Source organism: Panulirus ornatus, chromosome 13, assembly GCF_036320965.1.
Source record: "Panulirus ornatus isolate Po-2019 chromosome 13, ASM3632096v1, whole genome shotgun sequence".
NCBI classification, from domain to species: Eukaryota; Metazoa; Arthropoda; class Malacostraca; order Decapoda; family Palinuridae; genus Panulirus; species Panulirus ornatus.
This window is the reverse complement of record NC_092236.1, coordinates 14,072,018-14,098,666: the sequence shown is the minus strand read 5'-3', so window position 1 is coordinate 14,098,666 and position 26,649 is coordinate 14,072,018. Positions and strand designations below refer to the sequence as shown.

The 26,649-nt window shown below is 40.3% G+C and overlaps 1 protein-coding gene across 3 annotated transcripts in view; it reads right to left on the bottom strand.

The window, feature by feature from the left end:
* LOC139752778 (uncharacterized) overlaps positions 1–26,649 on the bottom strand; it is a 550,949-nt gene that overhangs the window by 473,218 nt on the left and 51,082 nt on the right. The gene's annotated exons all lie outside the window — the stretch shown is intronic.

The window sequence follows — 26,649 nt, the reverse complement described above, 5'->3', positions numbered from 1 at the left end:
CCATACTGTAGAAGGTGTCCGGGAATATTTGGCAAATATTGGGGAATATTCCCCAGAATGGGACGTAAGTACAGCGCCCACTAGCGTACTGCAGACACTGATTGCAATGGCAGTATTCTATACTACGGGGTGGATAGAGAGAGAGAGAGAGAGAGAGAGAGAGAGAGAGAGAGAGAGAGAGAGAGAGAGAGAGAGAGAGAGAGAGAGAGAGAGAGAGAGAGAGAGAGTACAGTCGGGACTAACCTTGTTACATGAGTACAGTCTATAACAAATGTTACAAGAGTACAGTCTGTATCAAGTGTTACATGAGTCTGCAGCTGTGTTACATGAGTACAGTCTATACCAAACGTTACAAGAGTACAGTCTGCATCAAGTGTTACATGAGTCTGCAGCTGTGTTACATGAGTACAGTCTATACCAAACGTTACAAGAGTACAGTCTGCATCAAGTGTTACATGAGTCTGCAGCTGTGTTACAAGATTACAGTCCGCAGTATTCAGTGTAACAAGAGCACAACCTGTTGTACTGAGGATGTGACAAGAGTACAAAACAGGCTGTAATGAGTGTGTTACAGGAGTACAGCCGGCAATGAGTGAGTTACAGGAGTACAGTCTGTAGTGACGGGAGTAGTACAGTCGTCAACTCCATCACGTCATCGACTTGTCATGAACAACAACAAAAAAAAAAAAACATTCTAATGTATCATCACTCATCGACTCTGTCTCCAAGTTCCTCACCCAGACTCTGTTCATCAGAGCCAGACACCCGCATTCCCTCCACACACACACACACACACACACACACACACACACACACTAAAGTCAACACGATGCGACAAAATCCTTGAGGAAAACGGTGTGTTGAGAAATGTTTTGAGATGTTAGCCAACCATCCTGAATTAAGGACCGTCTGTGGAGAAGGACTCTTTTCCCGGGAACATAAAAAGTCAGGTATATTCTACCCTAATGGTGAAAGTCAGGTATATTCTACCCTAATGGTGAAAGTCAGGTATATTCTACCCTAATGGTGAAAGTCAGGTATATTCTACCCTAATGGTGAAAGTCAGGTATATTCTACCCTAATGGTGAAAGTCAGGTATATTCTACCCTAATGGTGAAAGTCAGGTATATTCTACCCTAATGGTGAAAGTCAGGTATATTCTACCCTAATGGTGAAAGTCAGGTATATTCTACCCTAATGGTGAAAGTCAGGTATATTCTACCCTAATGGTGAAAGTCAGGTATATTCTACCCTAATGGTGAAAGTCAGGTATATTCTACCCTAATGGTGAAAGTCAGGTATATTCTACCCTAATGGTGAAAGTCAGGTATATTCTACCCTAATGGTGAAAGTCAGGTATATTCTACCCTAATGGTGAAAGTCAGGTATATTCTACCCTAATGGTGAAAGTCAGGTATATTCTACCCTAATGGTGAAAGTCAGGTATATTCTACCCTAATGGTGAAAGTCAGGTATATTCTACCCTAATGGTGAAAGTCAGGTATATTCTACCCTAATGGTGAAAGTCAGGTATATTCTACCCTAATGGTGAAAGTCAGGTATATTCTACCCTAATGGTGAAAGTCAGGTATATTCTACCCTAATGGTGAAAGTCAGGTATATTCTACCCTAATGGTGAAAGTCAGGTATATTCTACCCTAATGGTGAAAGTCAGGTATATTCTACCCTAATGGTGAAAGTCAGGTATATTCTACCCTAATGGTGAAAGTCAGGTATATTCTACCCTAATGGTGAAAGTCAGGTATATTCTACCCTAATGGTGAAAGTCAGGTATATTCTACCCTAATGGTGAAAGTCAGGTATATTCTACCCTAATGGTGAAAGTCAGGTATATTCTACCCTAATGGTGAAAGTCAGGTATATTCTACCCTAATGGTGAAAGTCAGGTATATTCTACCCTAATGGTGAAAGTCAGGTATATTCTACCCTAATGGTGAAAGTCAGGTATATTCTACCCTAATGGTGAAAGTCAGGTATATTCTACCCTAATGGTGAAAGTCAGGTATATTCTACCCTAATGGTGAAAGTCAGGTATATTCTACCCTAATGGTGAAAGTCAGGTATATTCTACCCTAATGGTGAAAGTCAGGTATATTCTACCCTAATGGTGAAAGTCAGGTATATTCTACCCTAATGGTGAAAGTCAGGTATATTCTACCCTAATGGTGAAAGTCAGGTATATTCTACCCTAATGGTGAAAGTCAGGTATATTCTACCCTAATGGTGAAAGTCAGGTATATTCTACCCTAATGGTGAAAGTCAGGTATATTCTACCCTAATGGTGAAAGTCAGGTATATTCTACCCTAATGGTGAAAGTCAGGTATATTCTACCCTAATGGTGAAAGTCAGGTATATTCTACCCTAATGGTGAAAGTCAGGTATATTCTACCCTAATGGTGAAAGTCAGGTATATTCTACCCTAATGGTGAAAGTCAGGTATATTCTACCCTAATGGTGAAAGTCAGGTATATTCTACCCTAATGGTGAAAGTCAGGTATATTCTACCCTAATGGTGAAAGTCAGGTATATTCTACCCTAATGGTGAAAGTCAGGTATATTCTACCCTAATGGTGAAAGTCAGGTATATTCTACCCTAATGGTGAAAGTCAGGTATATTCTACCCTAATGGTGAAAGTCAGGTATATTCTACCCTAATGGTGAAAGTCAGGTATATTCTACCCTAATGGTGAAAGTCAGGTATATTCTACCCTAATGGTGAAAGTCAGGTATATTCTACCCTAATGGTGAAAGTCAGGTATATTCTACCCTAATGGTGAAAGTCAGGTATATTCTACCCTAATGGTGAAAGTCAGGTATATTCTACCCTAATGGTGAAAGTCAGGTATATTCTACCCTAATGGTGAAAGTCAGGTATATTCTACCCTAATGGTGAAAGTCAGGTATATTCTACCCTAATGGTGAAAGTCAGGTATATTCTACCCTAATGGTGAAAGTCAGGTATATTCTACCCTAATGGTGAAAGTCAGGTATATTCTACCCTAATGGTGAAAGTCAGGTATATTCTACCCTAATGGTGAAAGTCAGGTATATTCTACCCTAATGGTGAAAGTCAGGTATATTCTACCCTAATGGTGAAAGTCAGGTATATTCTACCCTAATGGTGAAAGTCAGGTATATTCTACCCTAATGGTGAAAGTCAGGTATATTCTACCCTAATGGTGAAAGTCAGGTATATTCTACCCTAATGGTGAAAGTCAGGTATATTCTACCCTAATGGTGAAAGTCAGGTATATTCTACCCTAATGGTGAAAGTCAGGTATATTCTACCCTAATGGTGAAAGTCAGGTATATTCTACCCTAATGGTGAAAGTCAGGTATATTCTACCCTAATGGTGAAAGTCAGGTATATTCTACCCTAATGGTGAAAGTCAGGTATATTCTACCCTAATGGTGAAAGTCAGGTATATTCTACCCTAATGGTGAAAGTCAGGTATATTCTACCCTAATGGTGAAAGTCAGGTATATTCTACCCTAATGGTGAAAGTCAGGTATATTCTACCCTAATGGTGAAAGTCAGGTATATTCTACCCTAATGGTGAAAGTCAGGTATATTCTACCCTAATGGTGAAAGTCAGGTATATTCTACCCTAATGGTGAAAGTCAGGTATATTCTACCCTAATGGTGAAAGTCAGGTATATTCTACCCTAATGGTGAAAGTCAGGTATATTCTACCCTAATGGTGAAAGTCAGGTATATTCTACCCTAATGGTGAAAGTCAGGTATATTCTACCCTAATGGTGAAAGTCAGGTATATTCTACCCTAATGGTGAAAGTCAGGTATATTCTACCCTAATGGTGAAAGTCAGGTATATTCTACCCTAATGGTGAAAGTCAGGTATATTCTACCCTAATGGTGAAAGTCAGGTATATTCTACCCTAATGGTGAAAGTCAGGTATATTCTACCCTAATGGTGAAAGTCAGGTATATTCTACCCTAATGGTGAAAGTCAGGTATATTCTACCCTAATGGTGAAAGTCAGGTATATTCTACCCTAATGGTGAAAGTCAGGTATATTCTACCCTAATGGTGAAAGTCAGGTATATTCTACCCTAATGGTGAAAGTCAGGTATATTCTACCCTAATGGTGAAAGTCAGGTATATTCTACCCTAATGGTGAAAGTCAGGTATATTCTACCCTAATGGTGAAAGTCAGGTATATTCTACCCTAATGGTGAAAGTCAGGTATATTCTACCCTAATGGTGAAAGTCAGGTATATTCTACCCTAATGGTGAAAGTCAGGTATATTCTACCCTAATGGTGAAAGTCAGGTATATTCTACCCTAATGGTGAAAGTCAGGTATATTCTACCCTAATGGTGAAAGTCAGGTATATTCTACCCTAATGGTGAAAGTCAGGTATATTCTACCCTAATGGTGAAAGTCAGGTATATTCTACCCTAATGGTGAAAGTCAGGTATATTCTACCCTAATGGTGAAAGTCAGGTATATTCTACCCTAATGGTGAAAGTCAGGTATATTCTACCCTAATGGTGAAAGTCAGGTATATTCTACCCTAATGGTGAAAGTCAGGTATATTCTACCCTAATGGTGAAAGTCAGGTATATTCTACCCTAATGGTGAAAGTCAGGTATATTCTACCCTAATGGTGAAAGTCAGGTATATTCTACCCTAATGGTGAAAGTCAGGTATATTCTACCCTAATGGTGAAAGTCAGGTATATTCTACCCTAATGGTGAAAGTCAGGTATATTCTACCCTAATGGTGAAAGTCAGGTATATTCTACCCTAATGGTGAAAGTCAGGTATATTCTACCCTAATGGTGAAAGTCAGGTATATTCTACCCTAATGGTGAAAGTCAGGTATATTCTACCCTAATGGTGAAAGTCAGGTATATTCTACCCTAATGGTGAAAGTCAGGTATATTCTACCCTAATGGTGAAAGTCAGGTATATTCTACCCTAATGGTGAAAGTCAGGTATATTCTACCCTAATGGTGAAAGTCAGGTATATTCTACCCTAATGGTGAAAGTCAGGTATATTCTACCCTAATGGTGAAAGTCAGGTATATTCTACCCTAATGGTGAAAGTCAGGTATATTCTACCCTAATGGTGAAAGTCAGGTATATTCTACCCTAATGGTGAAAGTCAGGTATATTCTACCCTAATGGTGAAAGTCAGGTATATTCTACCCTAATGGTGAAAGTCAGGTATATTCTACCCTAATGGTGAAAGTCAGGTATATTCTACCCTAATGGTGAAAGTCAGGTATATTCTACCCTAATGGTGAAAGTCAGGTATATTCTACCCTAATGGTGAAAGTCAGGTATATTCTACCCTAATGGTGAAAGTCAGGTATATTCTACCCTAATGGTGAAAGTCAGGTATATTCTACCCTAATGGTGAAAGTCAGGTATATTCTACCCTAATGGTGAAAGTCAGGTATATTCTACCCTAATGGTGAAAGTCAGGTATATTCTACCCTAATGGTGAAAGTCAGGTATATTCTACCCTAATGGTGAAAGTCAGGTATATTCTACCCTAATGGTGAAAGTCAGGTATATTCTACCCTAATGGTGAAAGTCAGGTATATTCTACCCTAATGGTGAAAGTCAGGTATATTCTACCCTAATGGTGAAAGTCAGGTATATTCTACCCTAATGGTGAAAGTCAGGTATATTCTACCCTAATGGTGAAAGTCAGGTATATTCTACCCTAATGGTGAAAGTCAGGTATATTCTACCCTAATGGTGAAAGTCAGGTATATTCTACCCTAATGGTGAAAGTCAGGTATATTCTACCCTAATGGTGAAAGTCAGGTATATTCTACCCTAATGGTGAAAGTCAGGTATATTCTACCCTAATGGTGAAAGTCAGGTATATTCTACCCTAATGGTGAAAGTCAGGTATATTCTACCCTAATGGTGAAAGTCAGGTATATTCTACCCTAATGGTGAAAGTCAGGTATATTCTACCCTAATGGTGAAAGTCAGGTATATTCTACCCTAATGGTGAAAGTCAGGTATATTCTACCCTAATGGTGAAAGTCAGGTATATTCTACCCTAATGGTGAAAGTCAGGTATATTCTACCCTAATGGTGAAAGTCAGGTATATTCTACCCTAATGGTGAAAGTCAGGTATATTCTACCCTAATGGTGAAAGTCAGGTATATTCTACCCTAATGGTGAAAGTCAGGTATATTCTACCCTAATGGTGAAAGTCAGGTATATTCTACCCTAATGGTGAAAGTCAGGTATATTCTACCCTAATGGTGAAAGTCAGGTATATTCTACCCTAATGGTGAAAGTCAGGTATATTCTACCCTAATGGTGAAAGTCAGGTATATTCTACCCTAATGGTGAAAGTCAGGTATATTCTACCCTAATGGTGAAAGTCAGGTATATTCTACCCTAATGGTGAAAGTCAGGTATATTCTACCCTAATGGTGAAAGTCAGGTATATTCTACCCTAATGGTGAAAGTCAGGTATATTCTACCCTAATGGTGAAAGTCAGGTATATTCTACCCTAATGGTGAAAGTCAGGTATATTCTACCCTAATGGTGAAAGTCAGGTATATTCTACCCTAATGGTGAAAGTCAGGTATATTCTACCCTAATGGTGAAAGTCAGGTATATTCTACCCTAATGGTGAAAGTCAGGTATATTCTACCCTAATGGTGAAAGTCAGGTATATTCTACCCTAATGGTGAAAGTCAGGTATATTCTACCCTAATGGTGAAAGTCAGGTATATTCTACCCTAATGGTGAAAGTCAGGTATATTCTACCCTAATGGTGAAAGTCAGGTATATTCTACCCTAATGGTGAAAGTCAGGTATATTCTACCCTAATGGTGAAAGTCAGGTATATTCTACCCTAATGGTGAAAGTCAGGTATATTCTACCCTAATGGTGAAAGTCAGGTATATTCTACCCTAATGGTGAAAGTCAGGTATATTCTACCCTAATGGTGAAAGTCAGGTATATTCTACCCTAATGGTGAAAGTCAGGTATATTCTACCCTAATGGTGAAAGTCAGGTATATTCTACCCTAATGGTGAAAGTCAGGTATATTCTACCCTAATGGTGAAAGTCAGGTATATTCTACCCTAATGGTGAAAGTCAGGTATATTCTACCCTAATGGTGAAAGTCAGGTATATTCTACCCTAATGGTGAAAGTCAGGTATATTCTACCCTAATGGTGAAAGTCAGGTATATTCTACCCTAATGGTGAAAGTCAGGTATATTCTACCCTAATGGTGAAAGTCAGGTATATTCTACCCTAATGGTGAAAGTCAGGTATATTCTACCCTAATGGTGAAAGTCAGGTATATTCTACCCTAATGGTGAAAGTCAGGTATATTCTACCCTAATGGTGAAAGTCAGGTATATTCTACCCTAATGGTGAAAGTCAGGTATATTCTACCCTAATGGTGAAAGTCAGGTATATTCTACCCTAATGGTGAAAGTCAGGTATATTCTACCCTAATGGTGAAAGTCAGGTATATTCTACCCTAATGGTGAAAGTCAGGTATATTCTACCCTAATGGTGAAAGTCAGGTATATTCTACCCTAATGGTGAAAGTCAGGTATATTCTACCCTAATGGTGAAAGTCAGGTATATTCTACCCTAATGGTGAAAGTCAGGTATATTCTACCCTAATGGTGAAAGTCAGGTATATTCTACCCTAATGGTGAAAGTCAGGTATATTCTACCCTAATGGTGAAAGTCAGGTATATTCTACCCTAATGGTGAAAGTCAGGTATATTCTACCCTAATGGTGAAAGTCAGGTATATTCTACCCTAATGGTGAAAGTCAGGTATATTCTACCCTAATGGTGAAAGTCAGGTATATTCTACCCTAATGGTGAAAGTCAGGTATATTCTACCCTAATGGTGAAAGTCAGGTATATTCTACCCTAATGGTGAAAGTCAGGTATATTCTACCCTAATGGTGAAAGTCAGGTATATTCTACCCTAATGGTGAAAGTCAGGTATATTCTACCCTAATGGTGAAAGTCAGGTATATTCTACCCTAATGGTGAAAGTCAGGTATATTCTACCCTAATGGTGAAAGTCAGGTATATTCTACCCTAATGGTGAAAGTCAGGTATATTCTACCCTAATGGTGAAAGTCAGGTATATTCTACCCTAATGGTGAAAGTCAGGTATATTCTACCCTAATGGTGAAAGTCAGGTATATTCTACCCTAATGGTGAAAGTCAGGTATATTCTACCCTAATGGTGAAAGTCAGGTATATTCTACCCTAATGGTGAAAGTCAGGTATATTCTACCCTAATGGTGAAAGTCAGGTATATTCTACCCTAATGGTGAAAGTCAGGTATATTCTACCCTAATGGTGAAAGTCAGGTATATTCTACCCTAATGGTGAAAGTCAGGTATATTCTACCCTAATGGTGAAAGTCAGGTATATTCTACCCTAATGGTGAAAGTCAGGTATATTCTACCCTAATGGTGAAAGTCAGGTATATTCTACCCTAATGGTGAAAGTCAGGTATATTCTACCCTAATGGTGAAAGTCAGGTATATTCTACCCTAATGGTGAAAGTCAGGTATATTCTACCCTAATGGTGAAAGTCAGGTATATTCTACCCTAATGGTGAAAGTCAGGTATATTCTACCCTAATGGTGAAAGTCAGGTATATTCTACCCTAATGGTGAAAGTCAGGTATATTCTACCCTAATGGTGAAAGTCAGGTATATTCTACCCTAATGGTGAAAGTCAGGTATATTCTACCCTAATGGTGAAAGTCAGGTATATTCTACCCTAATGGTGAAAGTCAGGTATATTCTACCCTAATGGTGAAAGTCAGGTATATTCTACCCTAATGGTGAAAGTCAGGTATATTCTACCCTAATGGTGAAAGTCAGGTATATTCTACCCTAATGGTGAAAGTCAGGTATATTCTACCCTAATGGTGAAAGTCAGGTATATTCTACCCTAATGGTGAAAGTCAGGTATATTCTACCCTAATGGTGAAAGTCAGGTATATTCTACCCTAATGGTGAAAGTCAGGTATATTCTACCCTAATGGTGAAAGTCAGGTATATTCTACCCTAATGGTGAAAGTCAGGTATATTCTACCCTAATGGTGAAAGTCAGGTATATTCTACCCTAATGGTGAAAGTCAGGTATATTCTACCCTAATGGTGAAAGTCAGGTATATTCTACCCTAATGGTGAAAGTCAGGTATATTCTACCCTAATGGTGAAAGTCAGGTATATTCTACCCTAATGGTGAAAGTCAGGTATATTCTACCCTAATGGTGAAAGTCAGGTATATTCTACCCTAATGGTGAAAGTCAGGTATATTCTACCCTAATGGTGAAAGTCAGGTATATTCTACCCTAATGGTGAAAGTCAGGTATATTCTACCCTAATGGTGAAAGTCAGGTATATTCTACCCTAATGGTGAAAGTCAGGTATATTCTACCCTAATGGTGAAAGTCAGGTATATTCTACCCTAATGGTGAAAGTCAGGTATATTCTACCCTAATGGTGAAAGTCAGGTATATTCTACCCTAATGGTGAAAGTCAGGTATATTCTACCCTAATGGTGAAAGTCAGGTATATTCTACCCTAATGGTGAAAGTCAGGTATATTCTACCCTAATGGTGAAAGTCAGGTATATTCTACCCTAATGGTGAAAGTCAGGTATATTCTACCCTAATGGTGAAAGTCAGGTATATTCTACCCTAATGGTGAAAGTCAGGTATATTCTACCCTAATGGTGAAAGTCAGGTATATTCTACCCTAATGGTGAAAGTCAGGTATATTCTACCCTAATGGTGAAAGTCAGGTATATTCTACCCTAATGGTGAAAGTCAGGTATATTCTACCCTAATGGTGAAAGTCAGGTATATTCTACCCTAATGGTGAAAGTCAGGTATATTCTACCCTAATGGTGAAAGTCAGGTATATTCTACCCTAATGGTGAAAGTCAGGTATATTCTACCCTAATGGTGAAAGTCAGGTATATTCTACCCTAATGGTGAAAGTCAGGTATATTCTACCCTAATGGTGAAAGTCAGGTATATTCTACCCTAATGGTGAAAGTCAGGTATATTCTACCCTAATGGTGAAAGTCAGGTATATTCTACCCTAATGGTGAAAGTCAGGTATATTCTACCCTAATGGTGAAAGTCAGGTATATTCTACCCTAATGGTGAAAGTCAGGTATATTCTACCCTAATGGTGAAAGTCAGGTATATTCTACCCTAATGGTGAAAGTCAGGTATATTCTACCCTAATGGTGAAAGTCAGGTATATTCTACCCTAATGGTGAAAGTCAGGTATATTCTACCCTAATGGTGAAAGTCAGGTATATTCTACCCTAATGGTGAAAGTCAGGTATATTCTACCCTAATGGTGAAAGTCAGGTATATTCTACCCTAATGGTGAAAGTCAGGTATATTCTACCCTAATGGTGAAAGTCAGGTATATTCTACCCTAATGGTGAAAGTCAGGTATATTCTACCCTAATGGTGAAAGTCAGGTATATTCTACCCTAATGGTGAAAGTCAGGTATATTCTACCCTAATGGTGAAAGTCAGGTATATTCTACCCTAATGGTGCAAGTCAGGTATATTCTACCCTAATGGTAAAAGTCGGGTATATTCTACCCTAATGGTAAAAAATTTCAGGTATTTTCTCCCCCTAATGGTGCAAGTATTTATGGAATTTTGACCAATGTGATTTCTTGGGGTGCACAATACCAGGGTTTACAGTCATGTATTGGGTTTGAAACCCAAAAATTTTGCTAAATGCCATGGTGTAAGCTAGGAGTATGGCATTAAGCTGACTGTCTGGTGTTGTCTATCATTCTACAGACCAGCTCGAACGCACCCCAACGTGAGCAGCGGGGTGGCCGACGGGTGTAAATATGGACGTGTTGGTTTATCCATGTGATGCGAGCTTACCCAAGTCCTTAACCAAAGCCGAACCTGGAGTCACAGTAACAGCTAATTAGGACACCTGCGCTGCATTATCAGTATAGGTAATCTATAATTCTATTCTTAGAGAGAGAGAGAGAGAGAGAGAGAGAGAGAGAAAAGGGGAAGCAAGAGAGGGGAGAGAGGGGAGGGGGAGAGAGAGAGAGGGTTTCCCCCACATTTTTTCTTCGAAACTTACACGGGAAAAATTTAAAAGACCCCAAAAAACTTCACGAAGGGAGAATATATATTACGGCAACATTTCGCTAACCACGGTAACGTTAGTAAGGACAGCAAAAGGGAAACAGACCTCAGATCATCAATCGGTTTTTTCTTTTTTTATCTTTTATAAGTTTCTCTTTAGCATTCAATACGAAGGTTTCTAAACGTGTTAGTGTTAGTTAGCAACAAACTCCTGTGGAATAATGATTAGGTATGTTTGTCAGTTTCCCATGGGTTTTCCCACCAACACTCGGGGAGAACTTTTTCACCCTGGGAAGCTTAATTCTGCCCAGAAGTTTCGTCTTTAATGATGGGGCCGGCAGATCTTATCTCTAAAATTTTCCCCTTGCTCGCCCAATTTTTGTAGGTTTTAAACGACTGGGGAATATCAAAGGGGGGAACCTTTTTGGGAAAACATCTTGGGCCTCGCACAGAGCACCTTCGCCAGACTGACCCTCAAAGCGCTGTGTCTTTCCTCTGTGATGCTCCACAGTTCGTATCCTCCCAATTAAGGGTATTCTCATGGAAATCCAGCAGTTATACAGCATCAGCGAGGTCTAACAGACAGAGCCTCAGACATGGAATAATACCAGCGAGTCTTATGAAGCCTTTGGGGGGCCGGGGGGATGGGCCCGGAAGAAGGGGTCACCTCACAGAGCCCCGCTATGGAAGTACCAGCGAAGTCCACCCCCCCCAGACCCCAAGCCCCCCCTACTGGCCCAGTTTAAAGCGAAGTCACCCACGGAGCCCCACTACGGGAAAAGAAATCACCCGAAGTCACCTCCCCCCCGGAAAGGCCCCGGGGCCCTACGGGACGTATCAGGGGGAAAGTCACCTCAGGGGGGGGCCCCAGTACGGCTTATCAGCGAATTTAAACTCACGGACCCCCCACCATGGACATTTTTCGGGGAAGTCACCTCACGGGGGGGCCCCCCCCACTACTGGCCAGTTCAGCGAAGTCACCTAAACGGGCCCCCCAGATACTGGGCCCCCGGTAAATCCCCCGAAGTCACCTCAGGGAAAGGCCCCAGCAAATGGCATAGCAACCCCCGAAAAGTCCACCTTTCCCCCGGAGCCCCAACCACTGGAAGGAAACTATTCATTTCAATGTCAAACTGAACTTCACATCAACCAGAATGTTTTGTTCTCCTCAGCGGTTGATGAGGTCAGCCATGAACGGAAGCGATGCGCATGGAAAATTAAAATGGAATCTAACCTTTTAACGTTAATATATAATTTCAACCCCAGAAACCCATCACTGACCCGGGGAAAAAATTTTTGGGATTCCCGCAGAACCCGGGGACAAAAAAAAAAAAAAAATTCACAAATCCATTTTAAATGATCTAAACCTCTGCCACGCCAAAATGTTCGTTCAAAATGTTTTATGTATAATATCCGATCAATCAAAGATTTAGTTTGACTAAAAAATCCCCAAAATGTTTTTCATAGTATCAAATTTTTTAAAAAGGGGACCCGGGGTCTAACTTTCCTCCCCGATTCATCCCCTATTTTTTAAAAGGAAGGGGGTTTTTTAAGTTTGGGTTCGGGGCACGGCTGTTTTTTACATTGTACTTCCCAGGCAAACCCACAGGCCAAAAAACTGAGTTGGGTTTTCAGGAATTATGATTTTTTTTCCTCCCCCTCCCCTCTCATCTCTCCTCTCTCTCTCCCCTCCTCTCCCCTCTTCTCCCCGCTTTTCCCTAGCCCTTTTCCGAAGGAAGCGACAACGTACGTTAGTAACAATTAAGGATGGTGAAGGATACCCCCATCTTAAACCCCTCCCCTGAGTGCTTAAATTTTGGGGACGTCAGGGGATGGGGAAAGAAATGATAACCGATCATTTTCCTAAAGGTGCGATATTTTTGCGCCAGACCTGAGGTTCGCCCCGCCCAATGTTTGGTTTACTGGCGAAAAAACCCTCTGACACCGCTGATGCACAGCTGATGTCATACGGGATAATGTCAAATAGTCTTATCAATATTGGTGAGTTCAGACTTGAGGGACACGATGTGGAACTGTATCATATACTTACACACACACACACACACACACACACACACACACAGTGTATAGAGTAGGAAATATGTGTGTGTGTGTGTGTGTGTAATGTGGGTGTGGGTGTGGGTGTGTGTGTGTGTGTGTGTGTGTGTGTGGGGAGGAGGGTGCAGGTGTGCGCTTCCCAGATATATAAGTTCAATCTGCAAGTTGCATAAGCGGGCTGACATACTTAAGGGGTGGGTGTAGTACTTTCTGAAGTCGTTTCTGACAGTGACAACGTGAAACTGCTTTATAACAAAAGAAATTTCTAATGTTTGTATCATATTTCCTCATCTTATCATTCTTAGTGGTATATGATGCGTCATTCCTTGTTTTATTGTGAAACGGTTTCACTGCGCTTGACTGTACTTGAATACAATACCTTTCAGCTTCACTGTCCTGTGCTGTATCAAAACCGTGGTGAAGCACTTCGAACCGATCGACAGGAGAGAGGGAGAGAGAGAGAGAAAGTCAGAGTTCGAAGCACCAAAACGAAACACCGTATCCCTCGATTCTATTAATCAGATCAAAAATCATAGTACAGAGAGCAAAACATAGAAACATTCTATTTTCTATGTCAGTCACAAATTGTATGTTTGGATAACACTGTTTTACTGCCCATTACCATTTCAGCAAGGCTGGAAAGGACTGGTTCCTTCAATAGGCTTCGGGTTCTTCTCGTCTTAGACATCTTCCTGACACAGCCAACTTTTTTTTATGGTCTTCGTGTAATACTGTATATGGATCCGGGCAAATAGTACGACGTAAGTACATTAAGAGCTTCTTACGGTGGCCATGAGTCTCAATATCTGCTTCTGTCCTTTCGAGGTAATGGCCTCGCCTACACCTCACCAGCAGGAGGACTCAGGAACTACATAAAGTATTCTTATGACCGGGTCTTTTTACCCTGTCTGGCCCCAGCCATCACAATGGTCCATGTATTCATCAGCAAAACGCTCGAGGGGAATATCTTAACACCTGTCTACATGAAGCAAAGTCGGTTTTTTATTTTGGGTTTTTGGCTGTGGTGTGGTTGTGTGTGTGTGTGTGTATGTGTGTGTGTGTGTGTGTGTGTGTCCATGGGCGATATACGTTCGTGTACATGTGGTTCATTTTGGATCTCCATTAACTTTCACGTAACTAACAAAAAAAAGAAAAACAAGGTCGGGTGGGGATCAAAGCACATGATTAACCTGTCAATTTGTCGACTTCTTTTGAAAGAAACCTTAGGGAGGAAAAGGGGCCCCTGCTTCTATTTCCCATGAAAAGCCCAAAAATTAATTTGGCCCAGCACAATTTTTTTGTTTCGCTTGGGCCCAAAAAGAAGAATTAAATATATATTTTTATATATATAATTAAAATATATATAAAATTTTATATATATATAATATAAATAATTTGGGATTGGGTCTGGCAGCGGATGGAACCATGGAAGCAAAGGGATTCCCCCCCCCCCCCCCCCTTTTTTTGGGGGGGGGGGGGGGGGCGAAAAAATTTTGGGGCCTTGAAAAAATTGTGGGGAAATCGAGAACATTATCTCGGAAAGCAAAAATGGGTATGTTTTAAGGAATTTGTGGGTCCCAAAATGTTGTTTTGGTTTCGAGGCTTTGGGGTATGGATGGTTGTTGGGGCAGGAGGGTGGGTGGCTGAAATGAAGATGTTTTTGGGACAATTTTTTTGTTTGGGGTGAGGGGGTTTTAACGGGGGAGTAAGGGAAGGGTAAGAGAGATGTGTGGGAAAAAAAAAGAGCGTGGGTTTAGAGAGCGAAAGGGTGTTTGAAATGGTTTGGGGACATGGAAAAGGATAAGGGAAAGATTTAAACCCAAAGGAAATATGTTCGGGGGTGGAGGAGGGAAGGGGGGAAAAAGGGGGAACCAAATTGGAAAAAGGGGAAAAAAGGAGGAAAAAGATTTTTGTGTGATCGGGGCCCGAACATGCAGGAGGGTGAAGGGGGCAAAGGAATAGAGTGAAATTTGGGGCGATGTTGGGAACCGGGGGGGGCCCTGGAATTTGGGTTGAATCAAGGATGTGAAAAACGTTTTTGGGGGGAAAACCCTGGAAAAACTTTGTTGGTATGTATAATTTTCGGTGTGGGGTATGTTTTATACATTTGATGGGGGTGGGTTTGGGAAATTTTTTCGTCTTTTTCCTGCGCTTAAAACCCCGCAAAACGCTGAGACAGCGAAAAAAATATAAAAAAAAAAAAAAAAAAAAATAAAAATATTTTTATAAATATAATATATATATTTTATAAAATATATATTATTTAAAATTTTTTTTTTATTTTTTTTTAAAAATATATAATATATTCCTATGAGGCCCCGGGGGGAAAAAAAGAAAACCCAAAAGATCCCAATGCCTTTCGGTAAAAAATCCCCATCATCAGGGGGGCACAAGGAGAAATTTGAGTCGGGTTTATATAAAATCGAAGCGCGAAAACTAGGACGCCTTTTTAAAAAATGGGCTCTAGGAATATCTTTTAAACAGCGGGAAAATTGTTTATTCTTTCAAAATATTATATATATATATATATATATTTATATAATTTATAAAATATATTTTAAAATTATATATTATATAAAAAAAAGGAGAGAGAGGAGAGAGAGAGAAGAGAAGGGAATTCCAAAAAAAAAAATGGGGCAAATTTTATTTATATTTTCTTAAAAAAAGCTAACTTTCCTCAGTATTTCACGAATCATGAAACAACAGATGCATTCGTGTCCGTAAGTTCAACTACAGTTTCCCATCTTCACCACATCTTGAACCTTATACTATCCCCCCAAACTGATCAAATATATTTCAAAATATATATTTTTTGAGAAAACATATGATAGATGGAAGATTTTTCCTGTTACTTAACAATTACGTGAGATACAATTCCCAGAGGCGAAAATGATAAAACAATAACAATAAAAAAGAGTGTGATGACTTGTGTTTCCCCAAGGGGACCCCCGTCTTCTATCCACCTCAGCTGCCTCCTGAGCTAATAATCTGCTAATGATTTTAATCATCTAAATTAGGCCAAAGGTCATTTAACCCTCGCTTCACGCTGTCACCACCACTCACGTAGAGAGAGCACGACCTGTAATAATATATATATATATATATATATATATATAATACTATATATATATAATATATAATACATATATATATAAATATTATAAAATAAATATAATATATATTATAATATATATATATATATATATATACATATATATATATATATATATATATATATAAATAAATAATATCTACATATAATAATATCTAATATATATGATATACTATATATATAATATATATATATTCAAACTATTCGCCATTTCAGCATAGCAAGGTAGCGTTAAGAACAGAGGACTGGCCCTCTGAAGGAATATCCTCACCTGGCCCCCTTCCTCGTTTCTTCTCTTGGAAAGTTAAAAAAAAAAAAAAAAAAAAGAGGGAGATTCCAGCCCCCCCTCCCTCCCCTTTTAGGAGTCCCTTCTAGCCACGCAGGGAATACGTGAGAAGTATTCTTTCTCACCCTATCCCCAGTGATAATACAATATAAATATATATATATATATATATATATAATATGATATATATATATATTGGAAAGGATCACAGTTTTGCGCATGATCAAGATATTCCTATGATCCACAGGGAACTTACCCGTGTTTCATTTTCCCCGGGACTCATATGAATATATATATATAAATATACATATATATATATAAATATTATATATATATATATATATATATATATATATAGAGAGAGAGAATAGAGAGAGAGAAGAGAGAGAGAGAGAGAGAGAGCGTGCGCGTAGAACGCGGATCTTGTGGAGCTCCCCTTTTTTCGTCAAACTGCGTAAGCTTTTGGCTCTGTCGCAATCACCACATAATATAACGTAAGGAACGATGGACATACGTATTGAGCAAATGATACAGTAGTAGTATGGTAAAGTAATAATCACCAATGGAATGGAGATAGATTAATTAGCACCTTACAGAAACAACAGCACGGCGGAGTTAGATGTTTTCAAATTACAACAAAGAATACGTAACATGATTCCGTAATCGTCCATAAGCATTCACCTTTTACATATCCTACGAGTGGGTTCGCTATGCTGCAGTAATGGATACAAGAAGTGGGGATAAAAATCGAGATCACCACTCTTTAAATGATCATAAGCTAGCTTAAGCTGCTTAAGAACAGTAAATGCAAATTGTCATGAGACAGGTACAATGTATTAAGAAAATATGCTCCTGAGGTATAGATGAATACCCAAACATCGTGTCAACTGGGGTATCGGAACAAGGCCTGCGTTTTTTTAAAGTTGGAGTGGGTCCTACGTGGAGGTGGCGGGTGGAGGCCGTGTGTGTGTGTGTGTGTGTGTGTGGTTGGGGGGGGTGGGGGGGGGGGAACGGCTTACGAAGGGGGTGAGGGAGGGAGGTTTTCCAGGGATGAGCGAAGCTGGAAGCTTGAAGGTAGAGAGACCAGTGGAGGAGGAGTGGGAAAGCCAGAAGTTAAAGGCGACGACGCAGGCATGAGTAGAGGGCCAGAAGGAGGGAGGGGGAGGGAGAGAGAGATAGATAAGAGAAGAAGAGGAAACGTGAAAGGTCAGAGTCAAAGATACTATCTGTAAATGAGGTCTGGTGTGACATGTTCACTTGCTGACTGGATTATAGATTTTGGTGGTTCTCCTCTCTCTCTCTCCGCCCTCTCTCTCTCTCTCTCTCTCTCTCTCTCACTATCTCTCTCTCGGTAGTTCGTGGTAGATACCTACTGTACATAGCGGGGAATTCTACTAGTACTACCTGCCTAGTATGGGATGGTGGGTAGTGATAGCGATTGCATGAACCAACACAGCGTGGGGCTTACAAGTTCACTCCTTCAGCCCAAGGCGCAGTCTCAGCTATCTTTTTTTTCTTCTGCCTCACCCATCTAGTCCCAGACATATAAAACTCTTCTCGTCGTACGTTACACGACGACACGAAACTCACATACATACGTTCTCCGAAACCTCAGACTTTCCGAGGTGAGCGCTACACTCTAGCTCTTCCAATGTCAGGTTCAGTTCTAGAGGCGAATAGGGGTCGCACCTGAAAGAAAGGCCACTTGTCCAATGTAGTAACGGGGGGGCCGACTAGGTACTCTCAGTGGGCTGGAACAGGGCATATAAGCAAAAGAAACCAGACGGTTGGTCTGTGGGGCCTGGGTGTGGAAGGCAGACTCTGGGTTTCGGCTACATTACATATAGAAAACCAAACGGATTGCATTGTGCAAGCGGTGACTATTGTTTAATCCTGAAGCCACAAATCTCTAAGGAATGAAAAGGCGAACCATGTATGAAATAAGGTGAAAAATATACTATTCATTCTTAAACTATTCGCTCATTCCCGCGTTAGCGAGATAGCGTTAGGAACAGAGGACTGGGCCTTTTTGGAATATCCACACTGGGCCCCCTCTGATCCTTCTTTTGAAAATTAAAAAATCGAGAGGGGGAGGTTTTCCACCCCCCTCTCTTCCTCATACCCACCAACTCCCGCATCAGCCAACCTTTTAGTCCGCCTTTCTACGACACGCAGGTAATACGTGGGAGTATTCAAATCTCCTATCCCCAGGATAGGGTATAAAAAATATACATAATTATATATATTATTATAAATATATATATATATATATATAGATAGATAATAGATAGATAAGATATGAAGATAGATAGATAGATAGATAGAGAGAGAGAGAGAGAGAGAGAGAGAGAGAGAGGAGAGAGAGAGAGAGAGATGACAAGTGAATGGCCCTGCTACTTGCTGGCGTGTGTTGTTTCAACCAATTCTCCCGTTAAGGAGTTGGAGCAAGAAGTTATCTTCGTAAACCTAATCAAGCCCTTCCCTCACTTGACGTCATACCTTTTGCCTGGCTGCATCGAGGGACCCAACTGCAAGTGGAGGATGGGCGCCGCGAGAAATGATAAATCGACGTGGTGCATAATGTTTTATAAGTAAGGGGCCAGTTCAATCTCGGCGTTGGGCCACTGTTAGTTCTTTCCCCTGTAACTTGTGAGGGTACGTGGAGGGTAAGTGGTGTTTCCACACTTAACCGCAGCTGCGTCAAAATCATCAAGACACCGTTAAAACAAGTCTAATTACGTAAATATCCATATCATGCGTGATTTACCATTTTCGTTAAATTCTGAAAAATTGTAAACAGGTGACGTCACGGACCAGACGGCCAATTGCGGGGCGTCACTTTGTTCCAAGCTGTCGATTAGATGCATGCGCCGGTTTAGGAAGGCGTTTCTGTCTTTCTGACGACACTGTCAGTGGGAATGGCTGACGTATGAATCCCCCCCTGACTGTGGCGGAGTCAACTGACTCGTTAGGAGAGGCAGGTGCGACGCCCACCCCACATTCGGATCGATACGGGGGACCGAGGCTTCAGTGTTCTGGGCGAACGTAGAACTCTATCGTATGATGTTTTACATGTGATGAGACATTTGATTTGATGCAGGAATACTGTCCAAAGCTATGTATAATCTCTACATTTGTCGTGTCTGTATATCGTAATGAATGCAATTATATAATAAATATAAAATAATATAATATATATATAATATATATATATATAAATATAAATATATAATATATATATATATATATTCCTATGATTTCCACGAGGAAAATAAACACGATAAGTTCCCAAGTACTTTTCGATAATACTCCACATCATCATGGAAACCACAAGAGAGAAATAAAGTCAGTTGATATACATCAAGGGGATAAAGAATACTTCCAACGTATTCTCTGCGTGTCGTAGAAGGCGATTAAAAGGGGAGGGAGCAGGGGGCTGGAAATCCTCCCTCTCGCTTTTTTTTTTTTTTTCTTTTTTTCCAAAAGAAGGGCCAGAGAAGGGCCAGTGAGGATATTCCCGCAAAGGCCCCCAGTCCTCTGTTCTCAAACCGACCTCGCTAATGCGGGAAATGGCGAATAGTATGAAAGTAAAGAAAGAAATATATATATATATATATATATATATATATATATATATATATATATATATATATATATATATATATATATATATATCTATGAGTCCACGGGGAAAATGAAACCCGATAAGATCCTAAGTGCACTTTCGTGTAATAATCACATCATCAGGGGAGGCACAAGAGAGAAATATGAGTCAGTTGATATACATCGAAGAGACGAAGCTAGGACGCCATTTGGTAAATATGGACTCATAGGAATATCTTAATCACGCGCAAAATTGTGATTCTTTCCAATATATATATATATATATATATATATATATATATATATATATATATATATATATATATATATATAGAGAGAGAGAGAGAGAGAGAGAGAGAGAGAGAGAGAAGCAATTCCAATAGAAAAATGGACGAAAATATATCATATCAATTTCTATAAAAAGCTAACTTCTCCTCAGTATTTCTACGAATCATGAAACAGACAGATGCATACGTGTCCGGTAAGTTCAACTTCAGTTCCCATCTTCACACATCTTGAACATTAACTTCCCCAAACTGATCAATATATTTCAAAATATTTAGTTTTGAGAAAACATATGATAGATGGAAGATTTTTCCTGTTACTTAACAATTACGTGAGATACAATTCCCAGAGGCGAAAATGATAATAACAATAACAATAAAGAGGGGATGACTTGTGTTTCCACGGGGACCCCCGGCTTCTATCACCTCAGCTGCCTCCGGAGCTAATAATCTGCTAATGAGTTTATCATCTAAATTATGGCAAAGGTCATTAACCCTCGCTTCACGCGTCACCACCACTCACGTAGAGAGAGCACGACCTGTATATATATATATATATATATATATATATATATATATATATATATATATATATATATATACATATATATATATATATATATATATATATATATATATATATATATATATATATATATATATACATATATATATATATATATATATATATATATATATATATATATATATATATATATATATATATATATATATATATATATATATATATATATATTTTCAAACTATTCGCCATTTCCAGCATTAGCAAGGTAGCGTTAAGAACAGAGGACTGGGCCTCTGAAGGAATATCCTCACCTGGCCCCCTTCTCTGTTCCTTCTCTTGGAAAGTTAAAAAAAAAAAAAAAAAAAAGAGGGGAGGATTTCCAGCCCCCCGCTCCCTCCCCTTTTAGTCGCCTTCTACGACACGCAGGGAATACGTGAGAAGTATTCTTTCTCCCCTATCCCCAGGGATAATACATATATAAATATATATATATATATATATATATATATATATATATATATATATTGGAAAGGATCACAGTTTTGCGCATGATCAAGATATTCCTATGAGTCCACAGGGAACTTATCGTGTTTCATTTTCCCCGTGGACTCATAGGAATATATATATATATATATACATATATATATATATATATATATATATATATATATATATATATATATAGAGAGAGAGAGAGAGAGAGAGAGAGAGAGAGAGAGAGAGAGAGAGCGTTGCGCGTAGACGCTGATCTTGTGAGCTCCCTTTTTCGTCTAACGTGCGTAAGCTGTGGCGTCTGTCGCAAGCCACATAATATACGTAAGGACGATGGACATACGGTATTGAGCAATGGATGACAGTAGTAGATGGTATGTAATAATCACCAAATGGATGGAGATAGGATTAATTAGCACCTTATCAGAACAACAGTCACGGCGGAGTTAAGATGTTTCAAATTACACAAAGAATACGTAACATGATTCGTAATCGACCATGGCATTCACCTTTTACATATCCTACGAGTGGGTTCGCTATGCTGGAAGTAATGGATACAAGAAGTGGGGAAAATCGAGATCACCTACTCTTTAAATGATCATAAGCTGCTTAAGCTGCTTAAGAACAGTATGCAAATGTCATGAGACAGGTACATGTATTAAGAGAAATAACTCCTGAGGTAATAGAGTGAGTACCCAAACATCGTGTCAACTGGGGTAGTGGGAACAAGGGCCTGCGTTTTTTAAAGTTGGAGTGGGTCCTACGTGGGGGTGGCGGGTGGAGGCCGTGTGTGTGTGTGTGTGTGTGTGTGGGGGGGGGGGGGGGGACGGCTTACGAGGGGGGAGGGGAGGGAGGTTTCAGGGATGAGGCGAAGCTGGAAGCTTGAAGGTAGAGAGACCTGGGGAGGAGGAGTGGGAAAGCCAGGAAGTTAAAGGCGACGACGCAGGCAGGAGTAAGAGGCCAGAAGGAGGGAGGGAGGGAGAGAGAGAGAGATAGAGAGAGAGAGGAACGTGAACGTCAGAGTCAAATGATACTTCTGTAATGAGGTCTGGTGTGTACAAGGTTCACTTGCGACTGGATATAGATTTTGGGGTCCTCTCTCTCTCTCTCTCTCTCTCTCTCTCTCTCTCTCTCTCTCTCTCTCTCTCTCTCTCGGTAGTTCGGTGGTAGATACCTACTGACGATAGCGGGGAAGTTCTACCTAGTACTACCTGCCTAGGTATGGGATGGTGGGTTAGTGATAGCGATGCAGTGAACCAACACAGCGTGGGCTTTCAAGTGTCACTCCTTCAGCCCAAGGCGCAGTCTTCTGCTTCTTTTTTTCTTCTGCCTCACCCAGCTAGTCCAGACATATAAAATCTCTTCGTCTCGTACGTGACACGACGACACGAAACTCACACGATTCGTTCTCCGTAACCTCAGACTTTCCCGAGGTGAGCGCTACACGCTAGCTCTGCCAATGGTCAGGTCAGTTCTAGAGGGCAAGAGGGGTCGCACTGGATAGAATGCACTTGTCCAATGTAGTATACGGGGGCCGACTAGGTACTCTCAGTGGGCTGGAACAGGGCAGATAAAGCAAAGGTAAACCAACGGTTGGTCTGTGGGGCCTGGGTGTGGAAGGCAGACTCTGGGTTTCGCTACATTACATATAGAAAACAACGGATTGCATGTGTGCAAGCGTGACTATTGTTTGATCCTGATGCCACATCGCTAAGGAAGGAAATGGCGAACATGTATGAAATAGAGAGTGAAGAAATATACTATTCTTTCTTTTAAACTATTCGCCATTTCCCGCGTTAGCGAGATAGCGTTAGGAACAGAGGACTGGGCCTTTTTTGGAATATCCTCACCTGGCCCCCTCTGTTCCTTCTTTTGGAAAATTAAAAAAAACGAGAGGGGAGGATTTCCAGCCCCCCGCTCCCTCCCCTTTTAGTCGCCTTCTACGACACGCAGGGAATACGTGGGAAGTATTCTTAATCTCCTATCCCCAGGGATAGGTATATATAATATTCATATATATATATATATATATATATATATATATATATATATATATAGATAGATAGATAGATAGATAGATAGATAGATAGATAGATAGATAGATAGAGAGAGAGAGAGAGAGAGAGAGAGAGAGAGAGAGAGAGAGAGAGAGAGAGAGAGAGAGAGATGACAAGTGAATGGCCCTGCTAGCTGCTGGCGTGTGTTGTTTCAACCAATTCTCCCGGGAGAGTTGGAGCAAGAAGTGATCTTCGTAAACCTAATCAAGCCTTCCTCACTGTGACGTCAGGACCTGTTTGCCTGGCTGCATCGAGGGACCCCACTGCCAAGGGGAGGAGGGGCGCCGCGAGAAATGATGATCGACGTGGTGCATAATGTTTATAAGTAGGGGCCAGTTCATCTCGCGTTGGCCACTGTTTGGTCTTTCCCCTGTAACTTGTGAGGGTACTGTGAGGGTACGTGGTGTTTCCACACTTAACCGCAGCTGCGTAAAATCATCAAGACACCGTAAACAAGTCTAATTTACGTAAATATCCATATCAGGCGATGTTTACATTTTCGTTAAATTCTGAATTGTAAACATGTGACGTCACGGAACAGACGGCCAATTGAGGGGCGTCACTTTGTTCCAAGCTGTCGATTAGATGCAGCGCCGGTTTAGGAAGGCGTTTCTGTCTTGTCTGACGACACTGTCAGGTGGGAATGGCTGACGTATGATTCCCTGACTGTGGCGGGAGTCGAACTGACTCGTTAGGAGAGGCAGGTGCGACGCCCACCCTCACATTCGGATCGATACGGGGGTCGAGGCTTCAGTGTTCTGATAACTGTAGTGATGTTTTACTGGTGATGAGACATTTGATTTGATGCAGGTATACTGTCAAGAGCTATGTATTATCTCTACATTTGTCCGTGTCTGTATATCGTAATGAATGCAATATATATATATATATATATATATATATATATATATATATATATATATATATATATATATATATATATATATATATATATATATATATATTCCTATGAGTCCACGAGGAAAATAAAACACGATAAGTTCCCAAGTGTACTTTCGTGTAATAATCACATCATCAGGGAAGACACAAGAGAGAAATATAAGTCAGTTGATATACATCAAGGGGAGAAAGAATACTTCCAACGTATTCTCTGCGTGTCGTAGAAGGCGATTAAAAGGGGAGGGAGCAGGGGGCTGGAAATCCTCCCCTTTCGTTTTCTAATCTTCCAAGAGGAGGAACAGAGAAGGGGGCCAAGTGAGGATTTCCCTCAAAGGCTCAGTCCTGTTCTTAACGCTACCTCGCTAACGCGGAAAATGGCTAATAGTATATGTATATTTATATTTATTTTGCTTTGTCGCTGTCTCCCGCGTGAGCGAGGTAGCGCAAGGAAACAGAGGAGAGAATGGCCCAACCCACCCACATACACACACTCACACACATATATATATATATATATATATATATATATTTGTATGTAGCATTTATGGATCTGGAGAAGGCATATGAGAGAGTTGATAGAGATGCTCTGTGGAAGGTATTAAGAATATATGGTGTGGGAGGAAAGTTGTTAGAAGCAGTGAAAAATTTTTATCGAGGATGTAAGGCATGTGCACGTGTAGGAAGAGAGGAAAGTGATTGGTTCTCAGTGAATGTAGGTTTGCGGCAGGGGTGTGTGATGTCTCCATGGTTGTTTAATTTGTTTATGGATGGGGTTGTTAGGGAGGTGAATGCAAGTCTGTTGGGGATGAGAGAGCTTGGGAAGTGAGTCAGTTGTTGTTCGCTGATGATACAGCGCTGGTGGCTGATTCATGTGAGAAACTGCAGAAGCTGGTGACTGAGTTTGGTAAAGTGTGTGAAAGAAGAAAGTTAAGAGTAAATGTGAATAAGAGCAAGGTTATTAGGTACAGTAGGGTTGAGGGTCAAGTCAATTGGGAGGTGAGTTTGAATGGAGAAAAACTGGAGGAAGTGAAGTGTTTTAGATATTTGGGAGTGGATCTGGTAGCGGATGGAACCATGGAAGCGGAAGTGGATCATAGGGTGGGGGAGGGGACGAAAATTCTGGGAGCCTTGAAGAATGTGTGGAAGTCGAGAACATTATCTCGGAAAGCAAAAATGGGTGTTTGAAGGAATAGTGGTTCCAACAATGTTGTATGGTTGCGAGGCGTGGGCTATGGATAGAGTTGTGCGCAGGAGGATGGATGTGCTGGAAATGAGATGTTTGAGGACAATGTGTGGTGTGAGGTGGTTTGATCGAGTAAGTAACGTAAGGGTAAGAGAGATGTGTGGAAATAAAAAGAGCGTGGTTGAGAGAGCAGAAGAGGGTGTTTTGAAGTGGTTTGGGCACATGGAGAGAATGAGTGAGGAAAGATTGACCAAGAGGATATATGTGTCGGAGGTGGAGGGAACGAGGAGAAGAGGGAGACCAAATTGGAGGTGGAAAGATGGAGTGAAAAAGATTTTGTGTGATCGGGGCCTGAACATGCAGGAGGGTGAAAGGAGGGCAAGGAATAGAGTGAATTGGAGCGATGTGGTATACCGGGGTTGACGTGCTGTCAGTGGATTGAATCAGGGCATGTGAAGCGTCTGGGGTAAACCATGGAAAGCTGTGTAGGTATGTATATGTGCGTGTGTGGACGTATGTATATACATGTGTATGGGGGTGGGTTGGGCCATTTCTTTCGTCTGTTTCCTTGCGCTACCTCGCAAACGCGGGAGACAGCGACAAAGCAAAAAAAAAAAAAAAAAAAAAAAAAATATATATATTCTTTTTTCATACTATTCGCCATTTACCGCGTTAGTAAGGTAGCGTTAAGAACAGAGGACTGAGCCTTTGAGGGAATATCCTCACCTGGCCCCCTTCTCTGTTCCTTCTTTTGGAAAATTAAAAAAAATAAACGAAAGGGGAGAAGTTCCAGCCAACCGCTCCCTCATATATATATATATATATATATATATATATATATATATATATATATATATATATATGTTGATTGGAAAGGGTAGTGAGTGGTGGAATGAAGAAGTAAGTTTGTTAGTGAAAGAGAAGAGAGAGGCATCTGAACGATTTTTGCAGGGAAAAAATGCAAATGAGTGGGAGAGTTGTAGGAGAG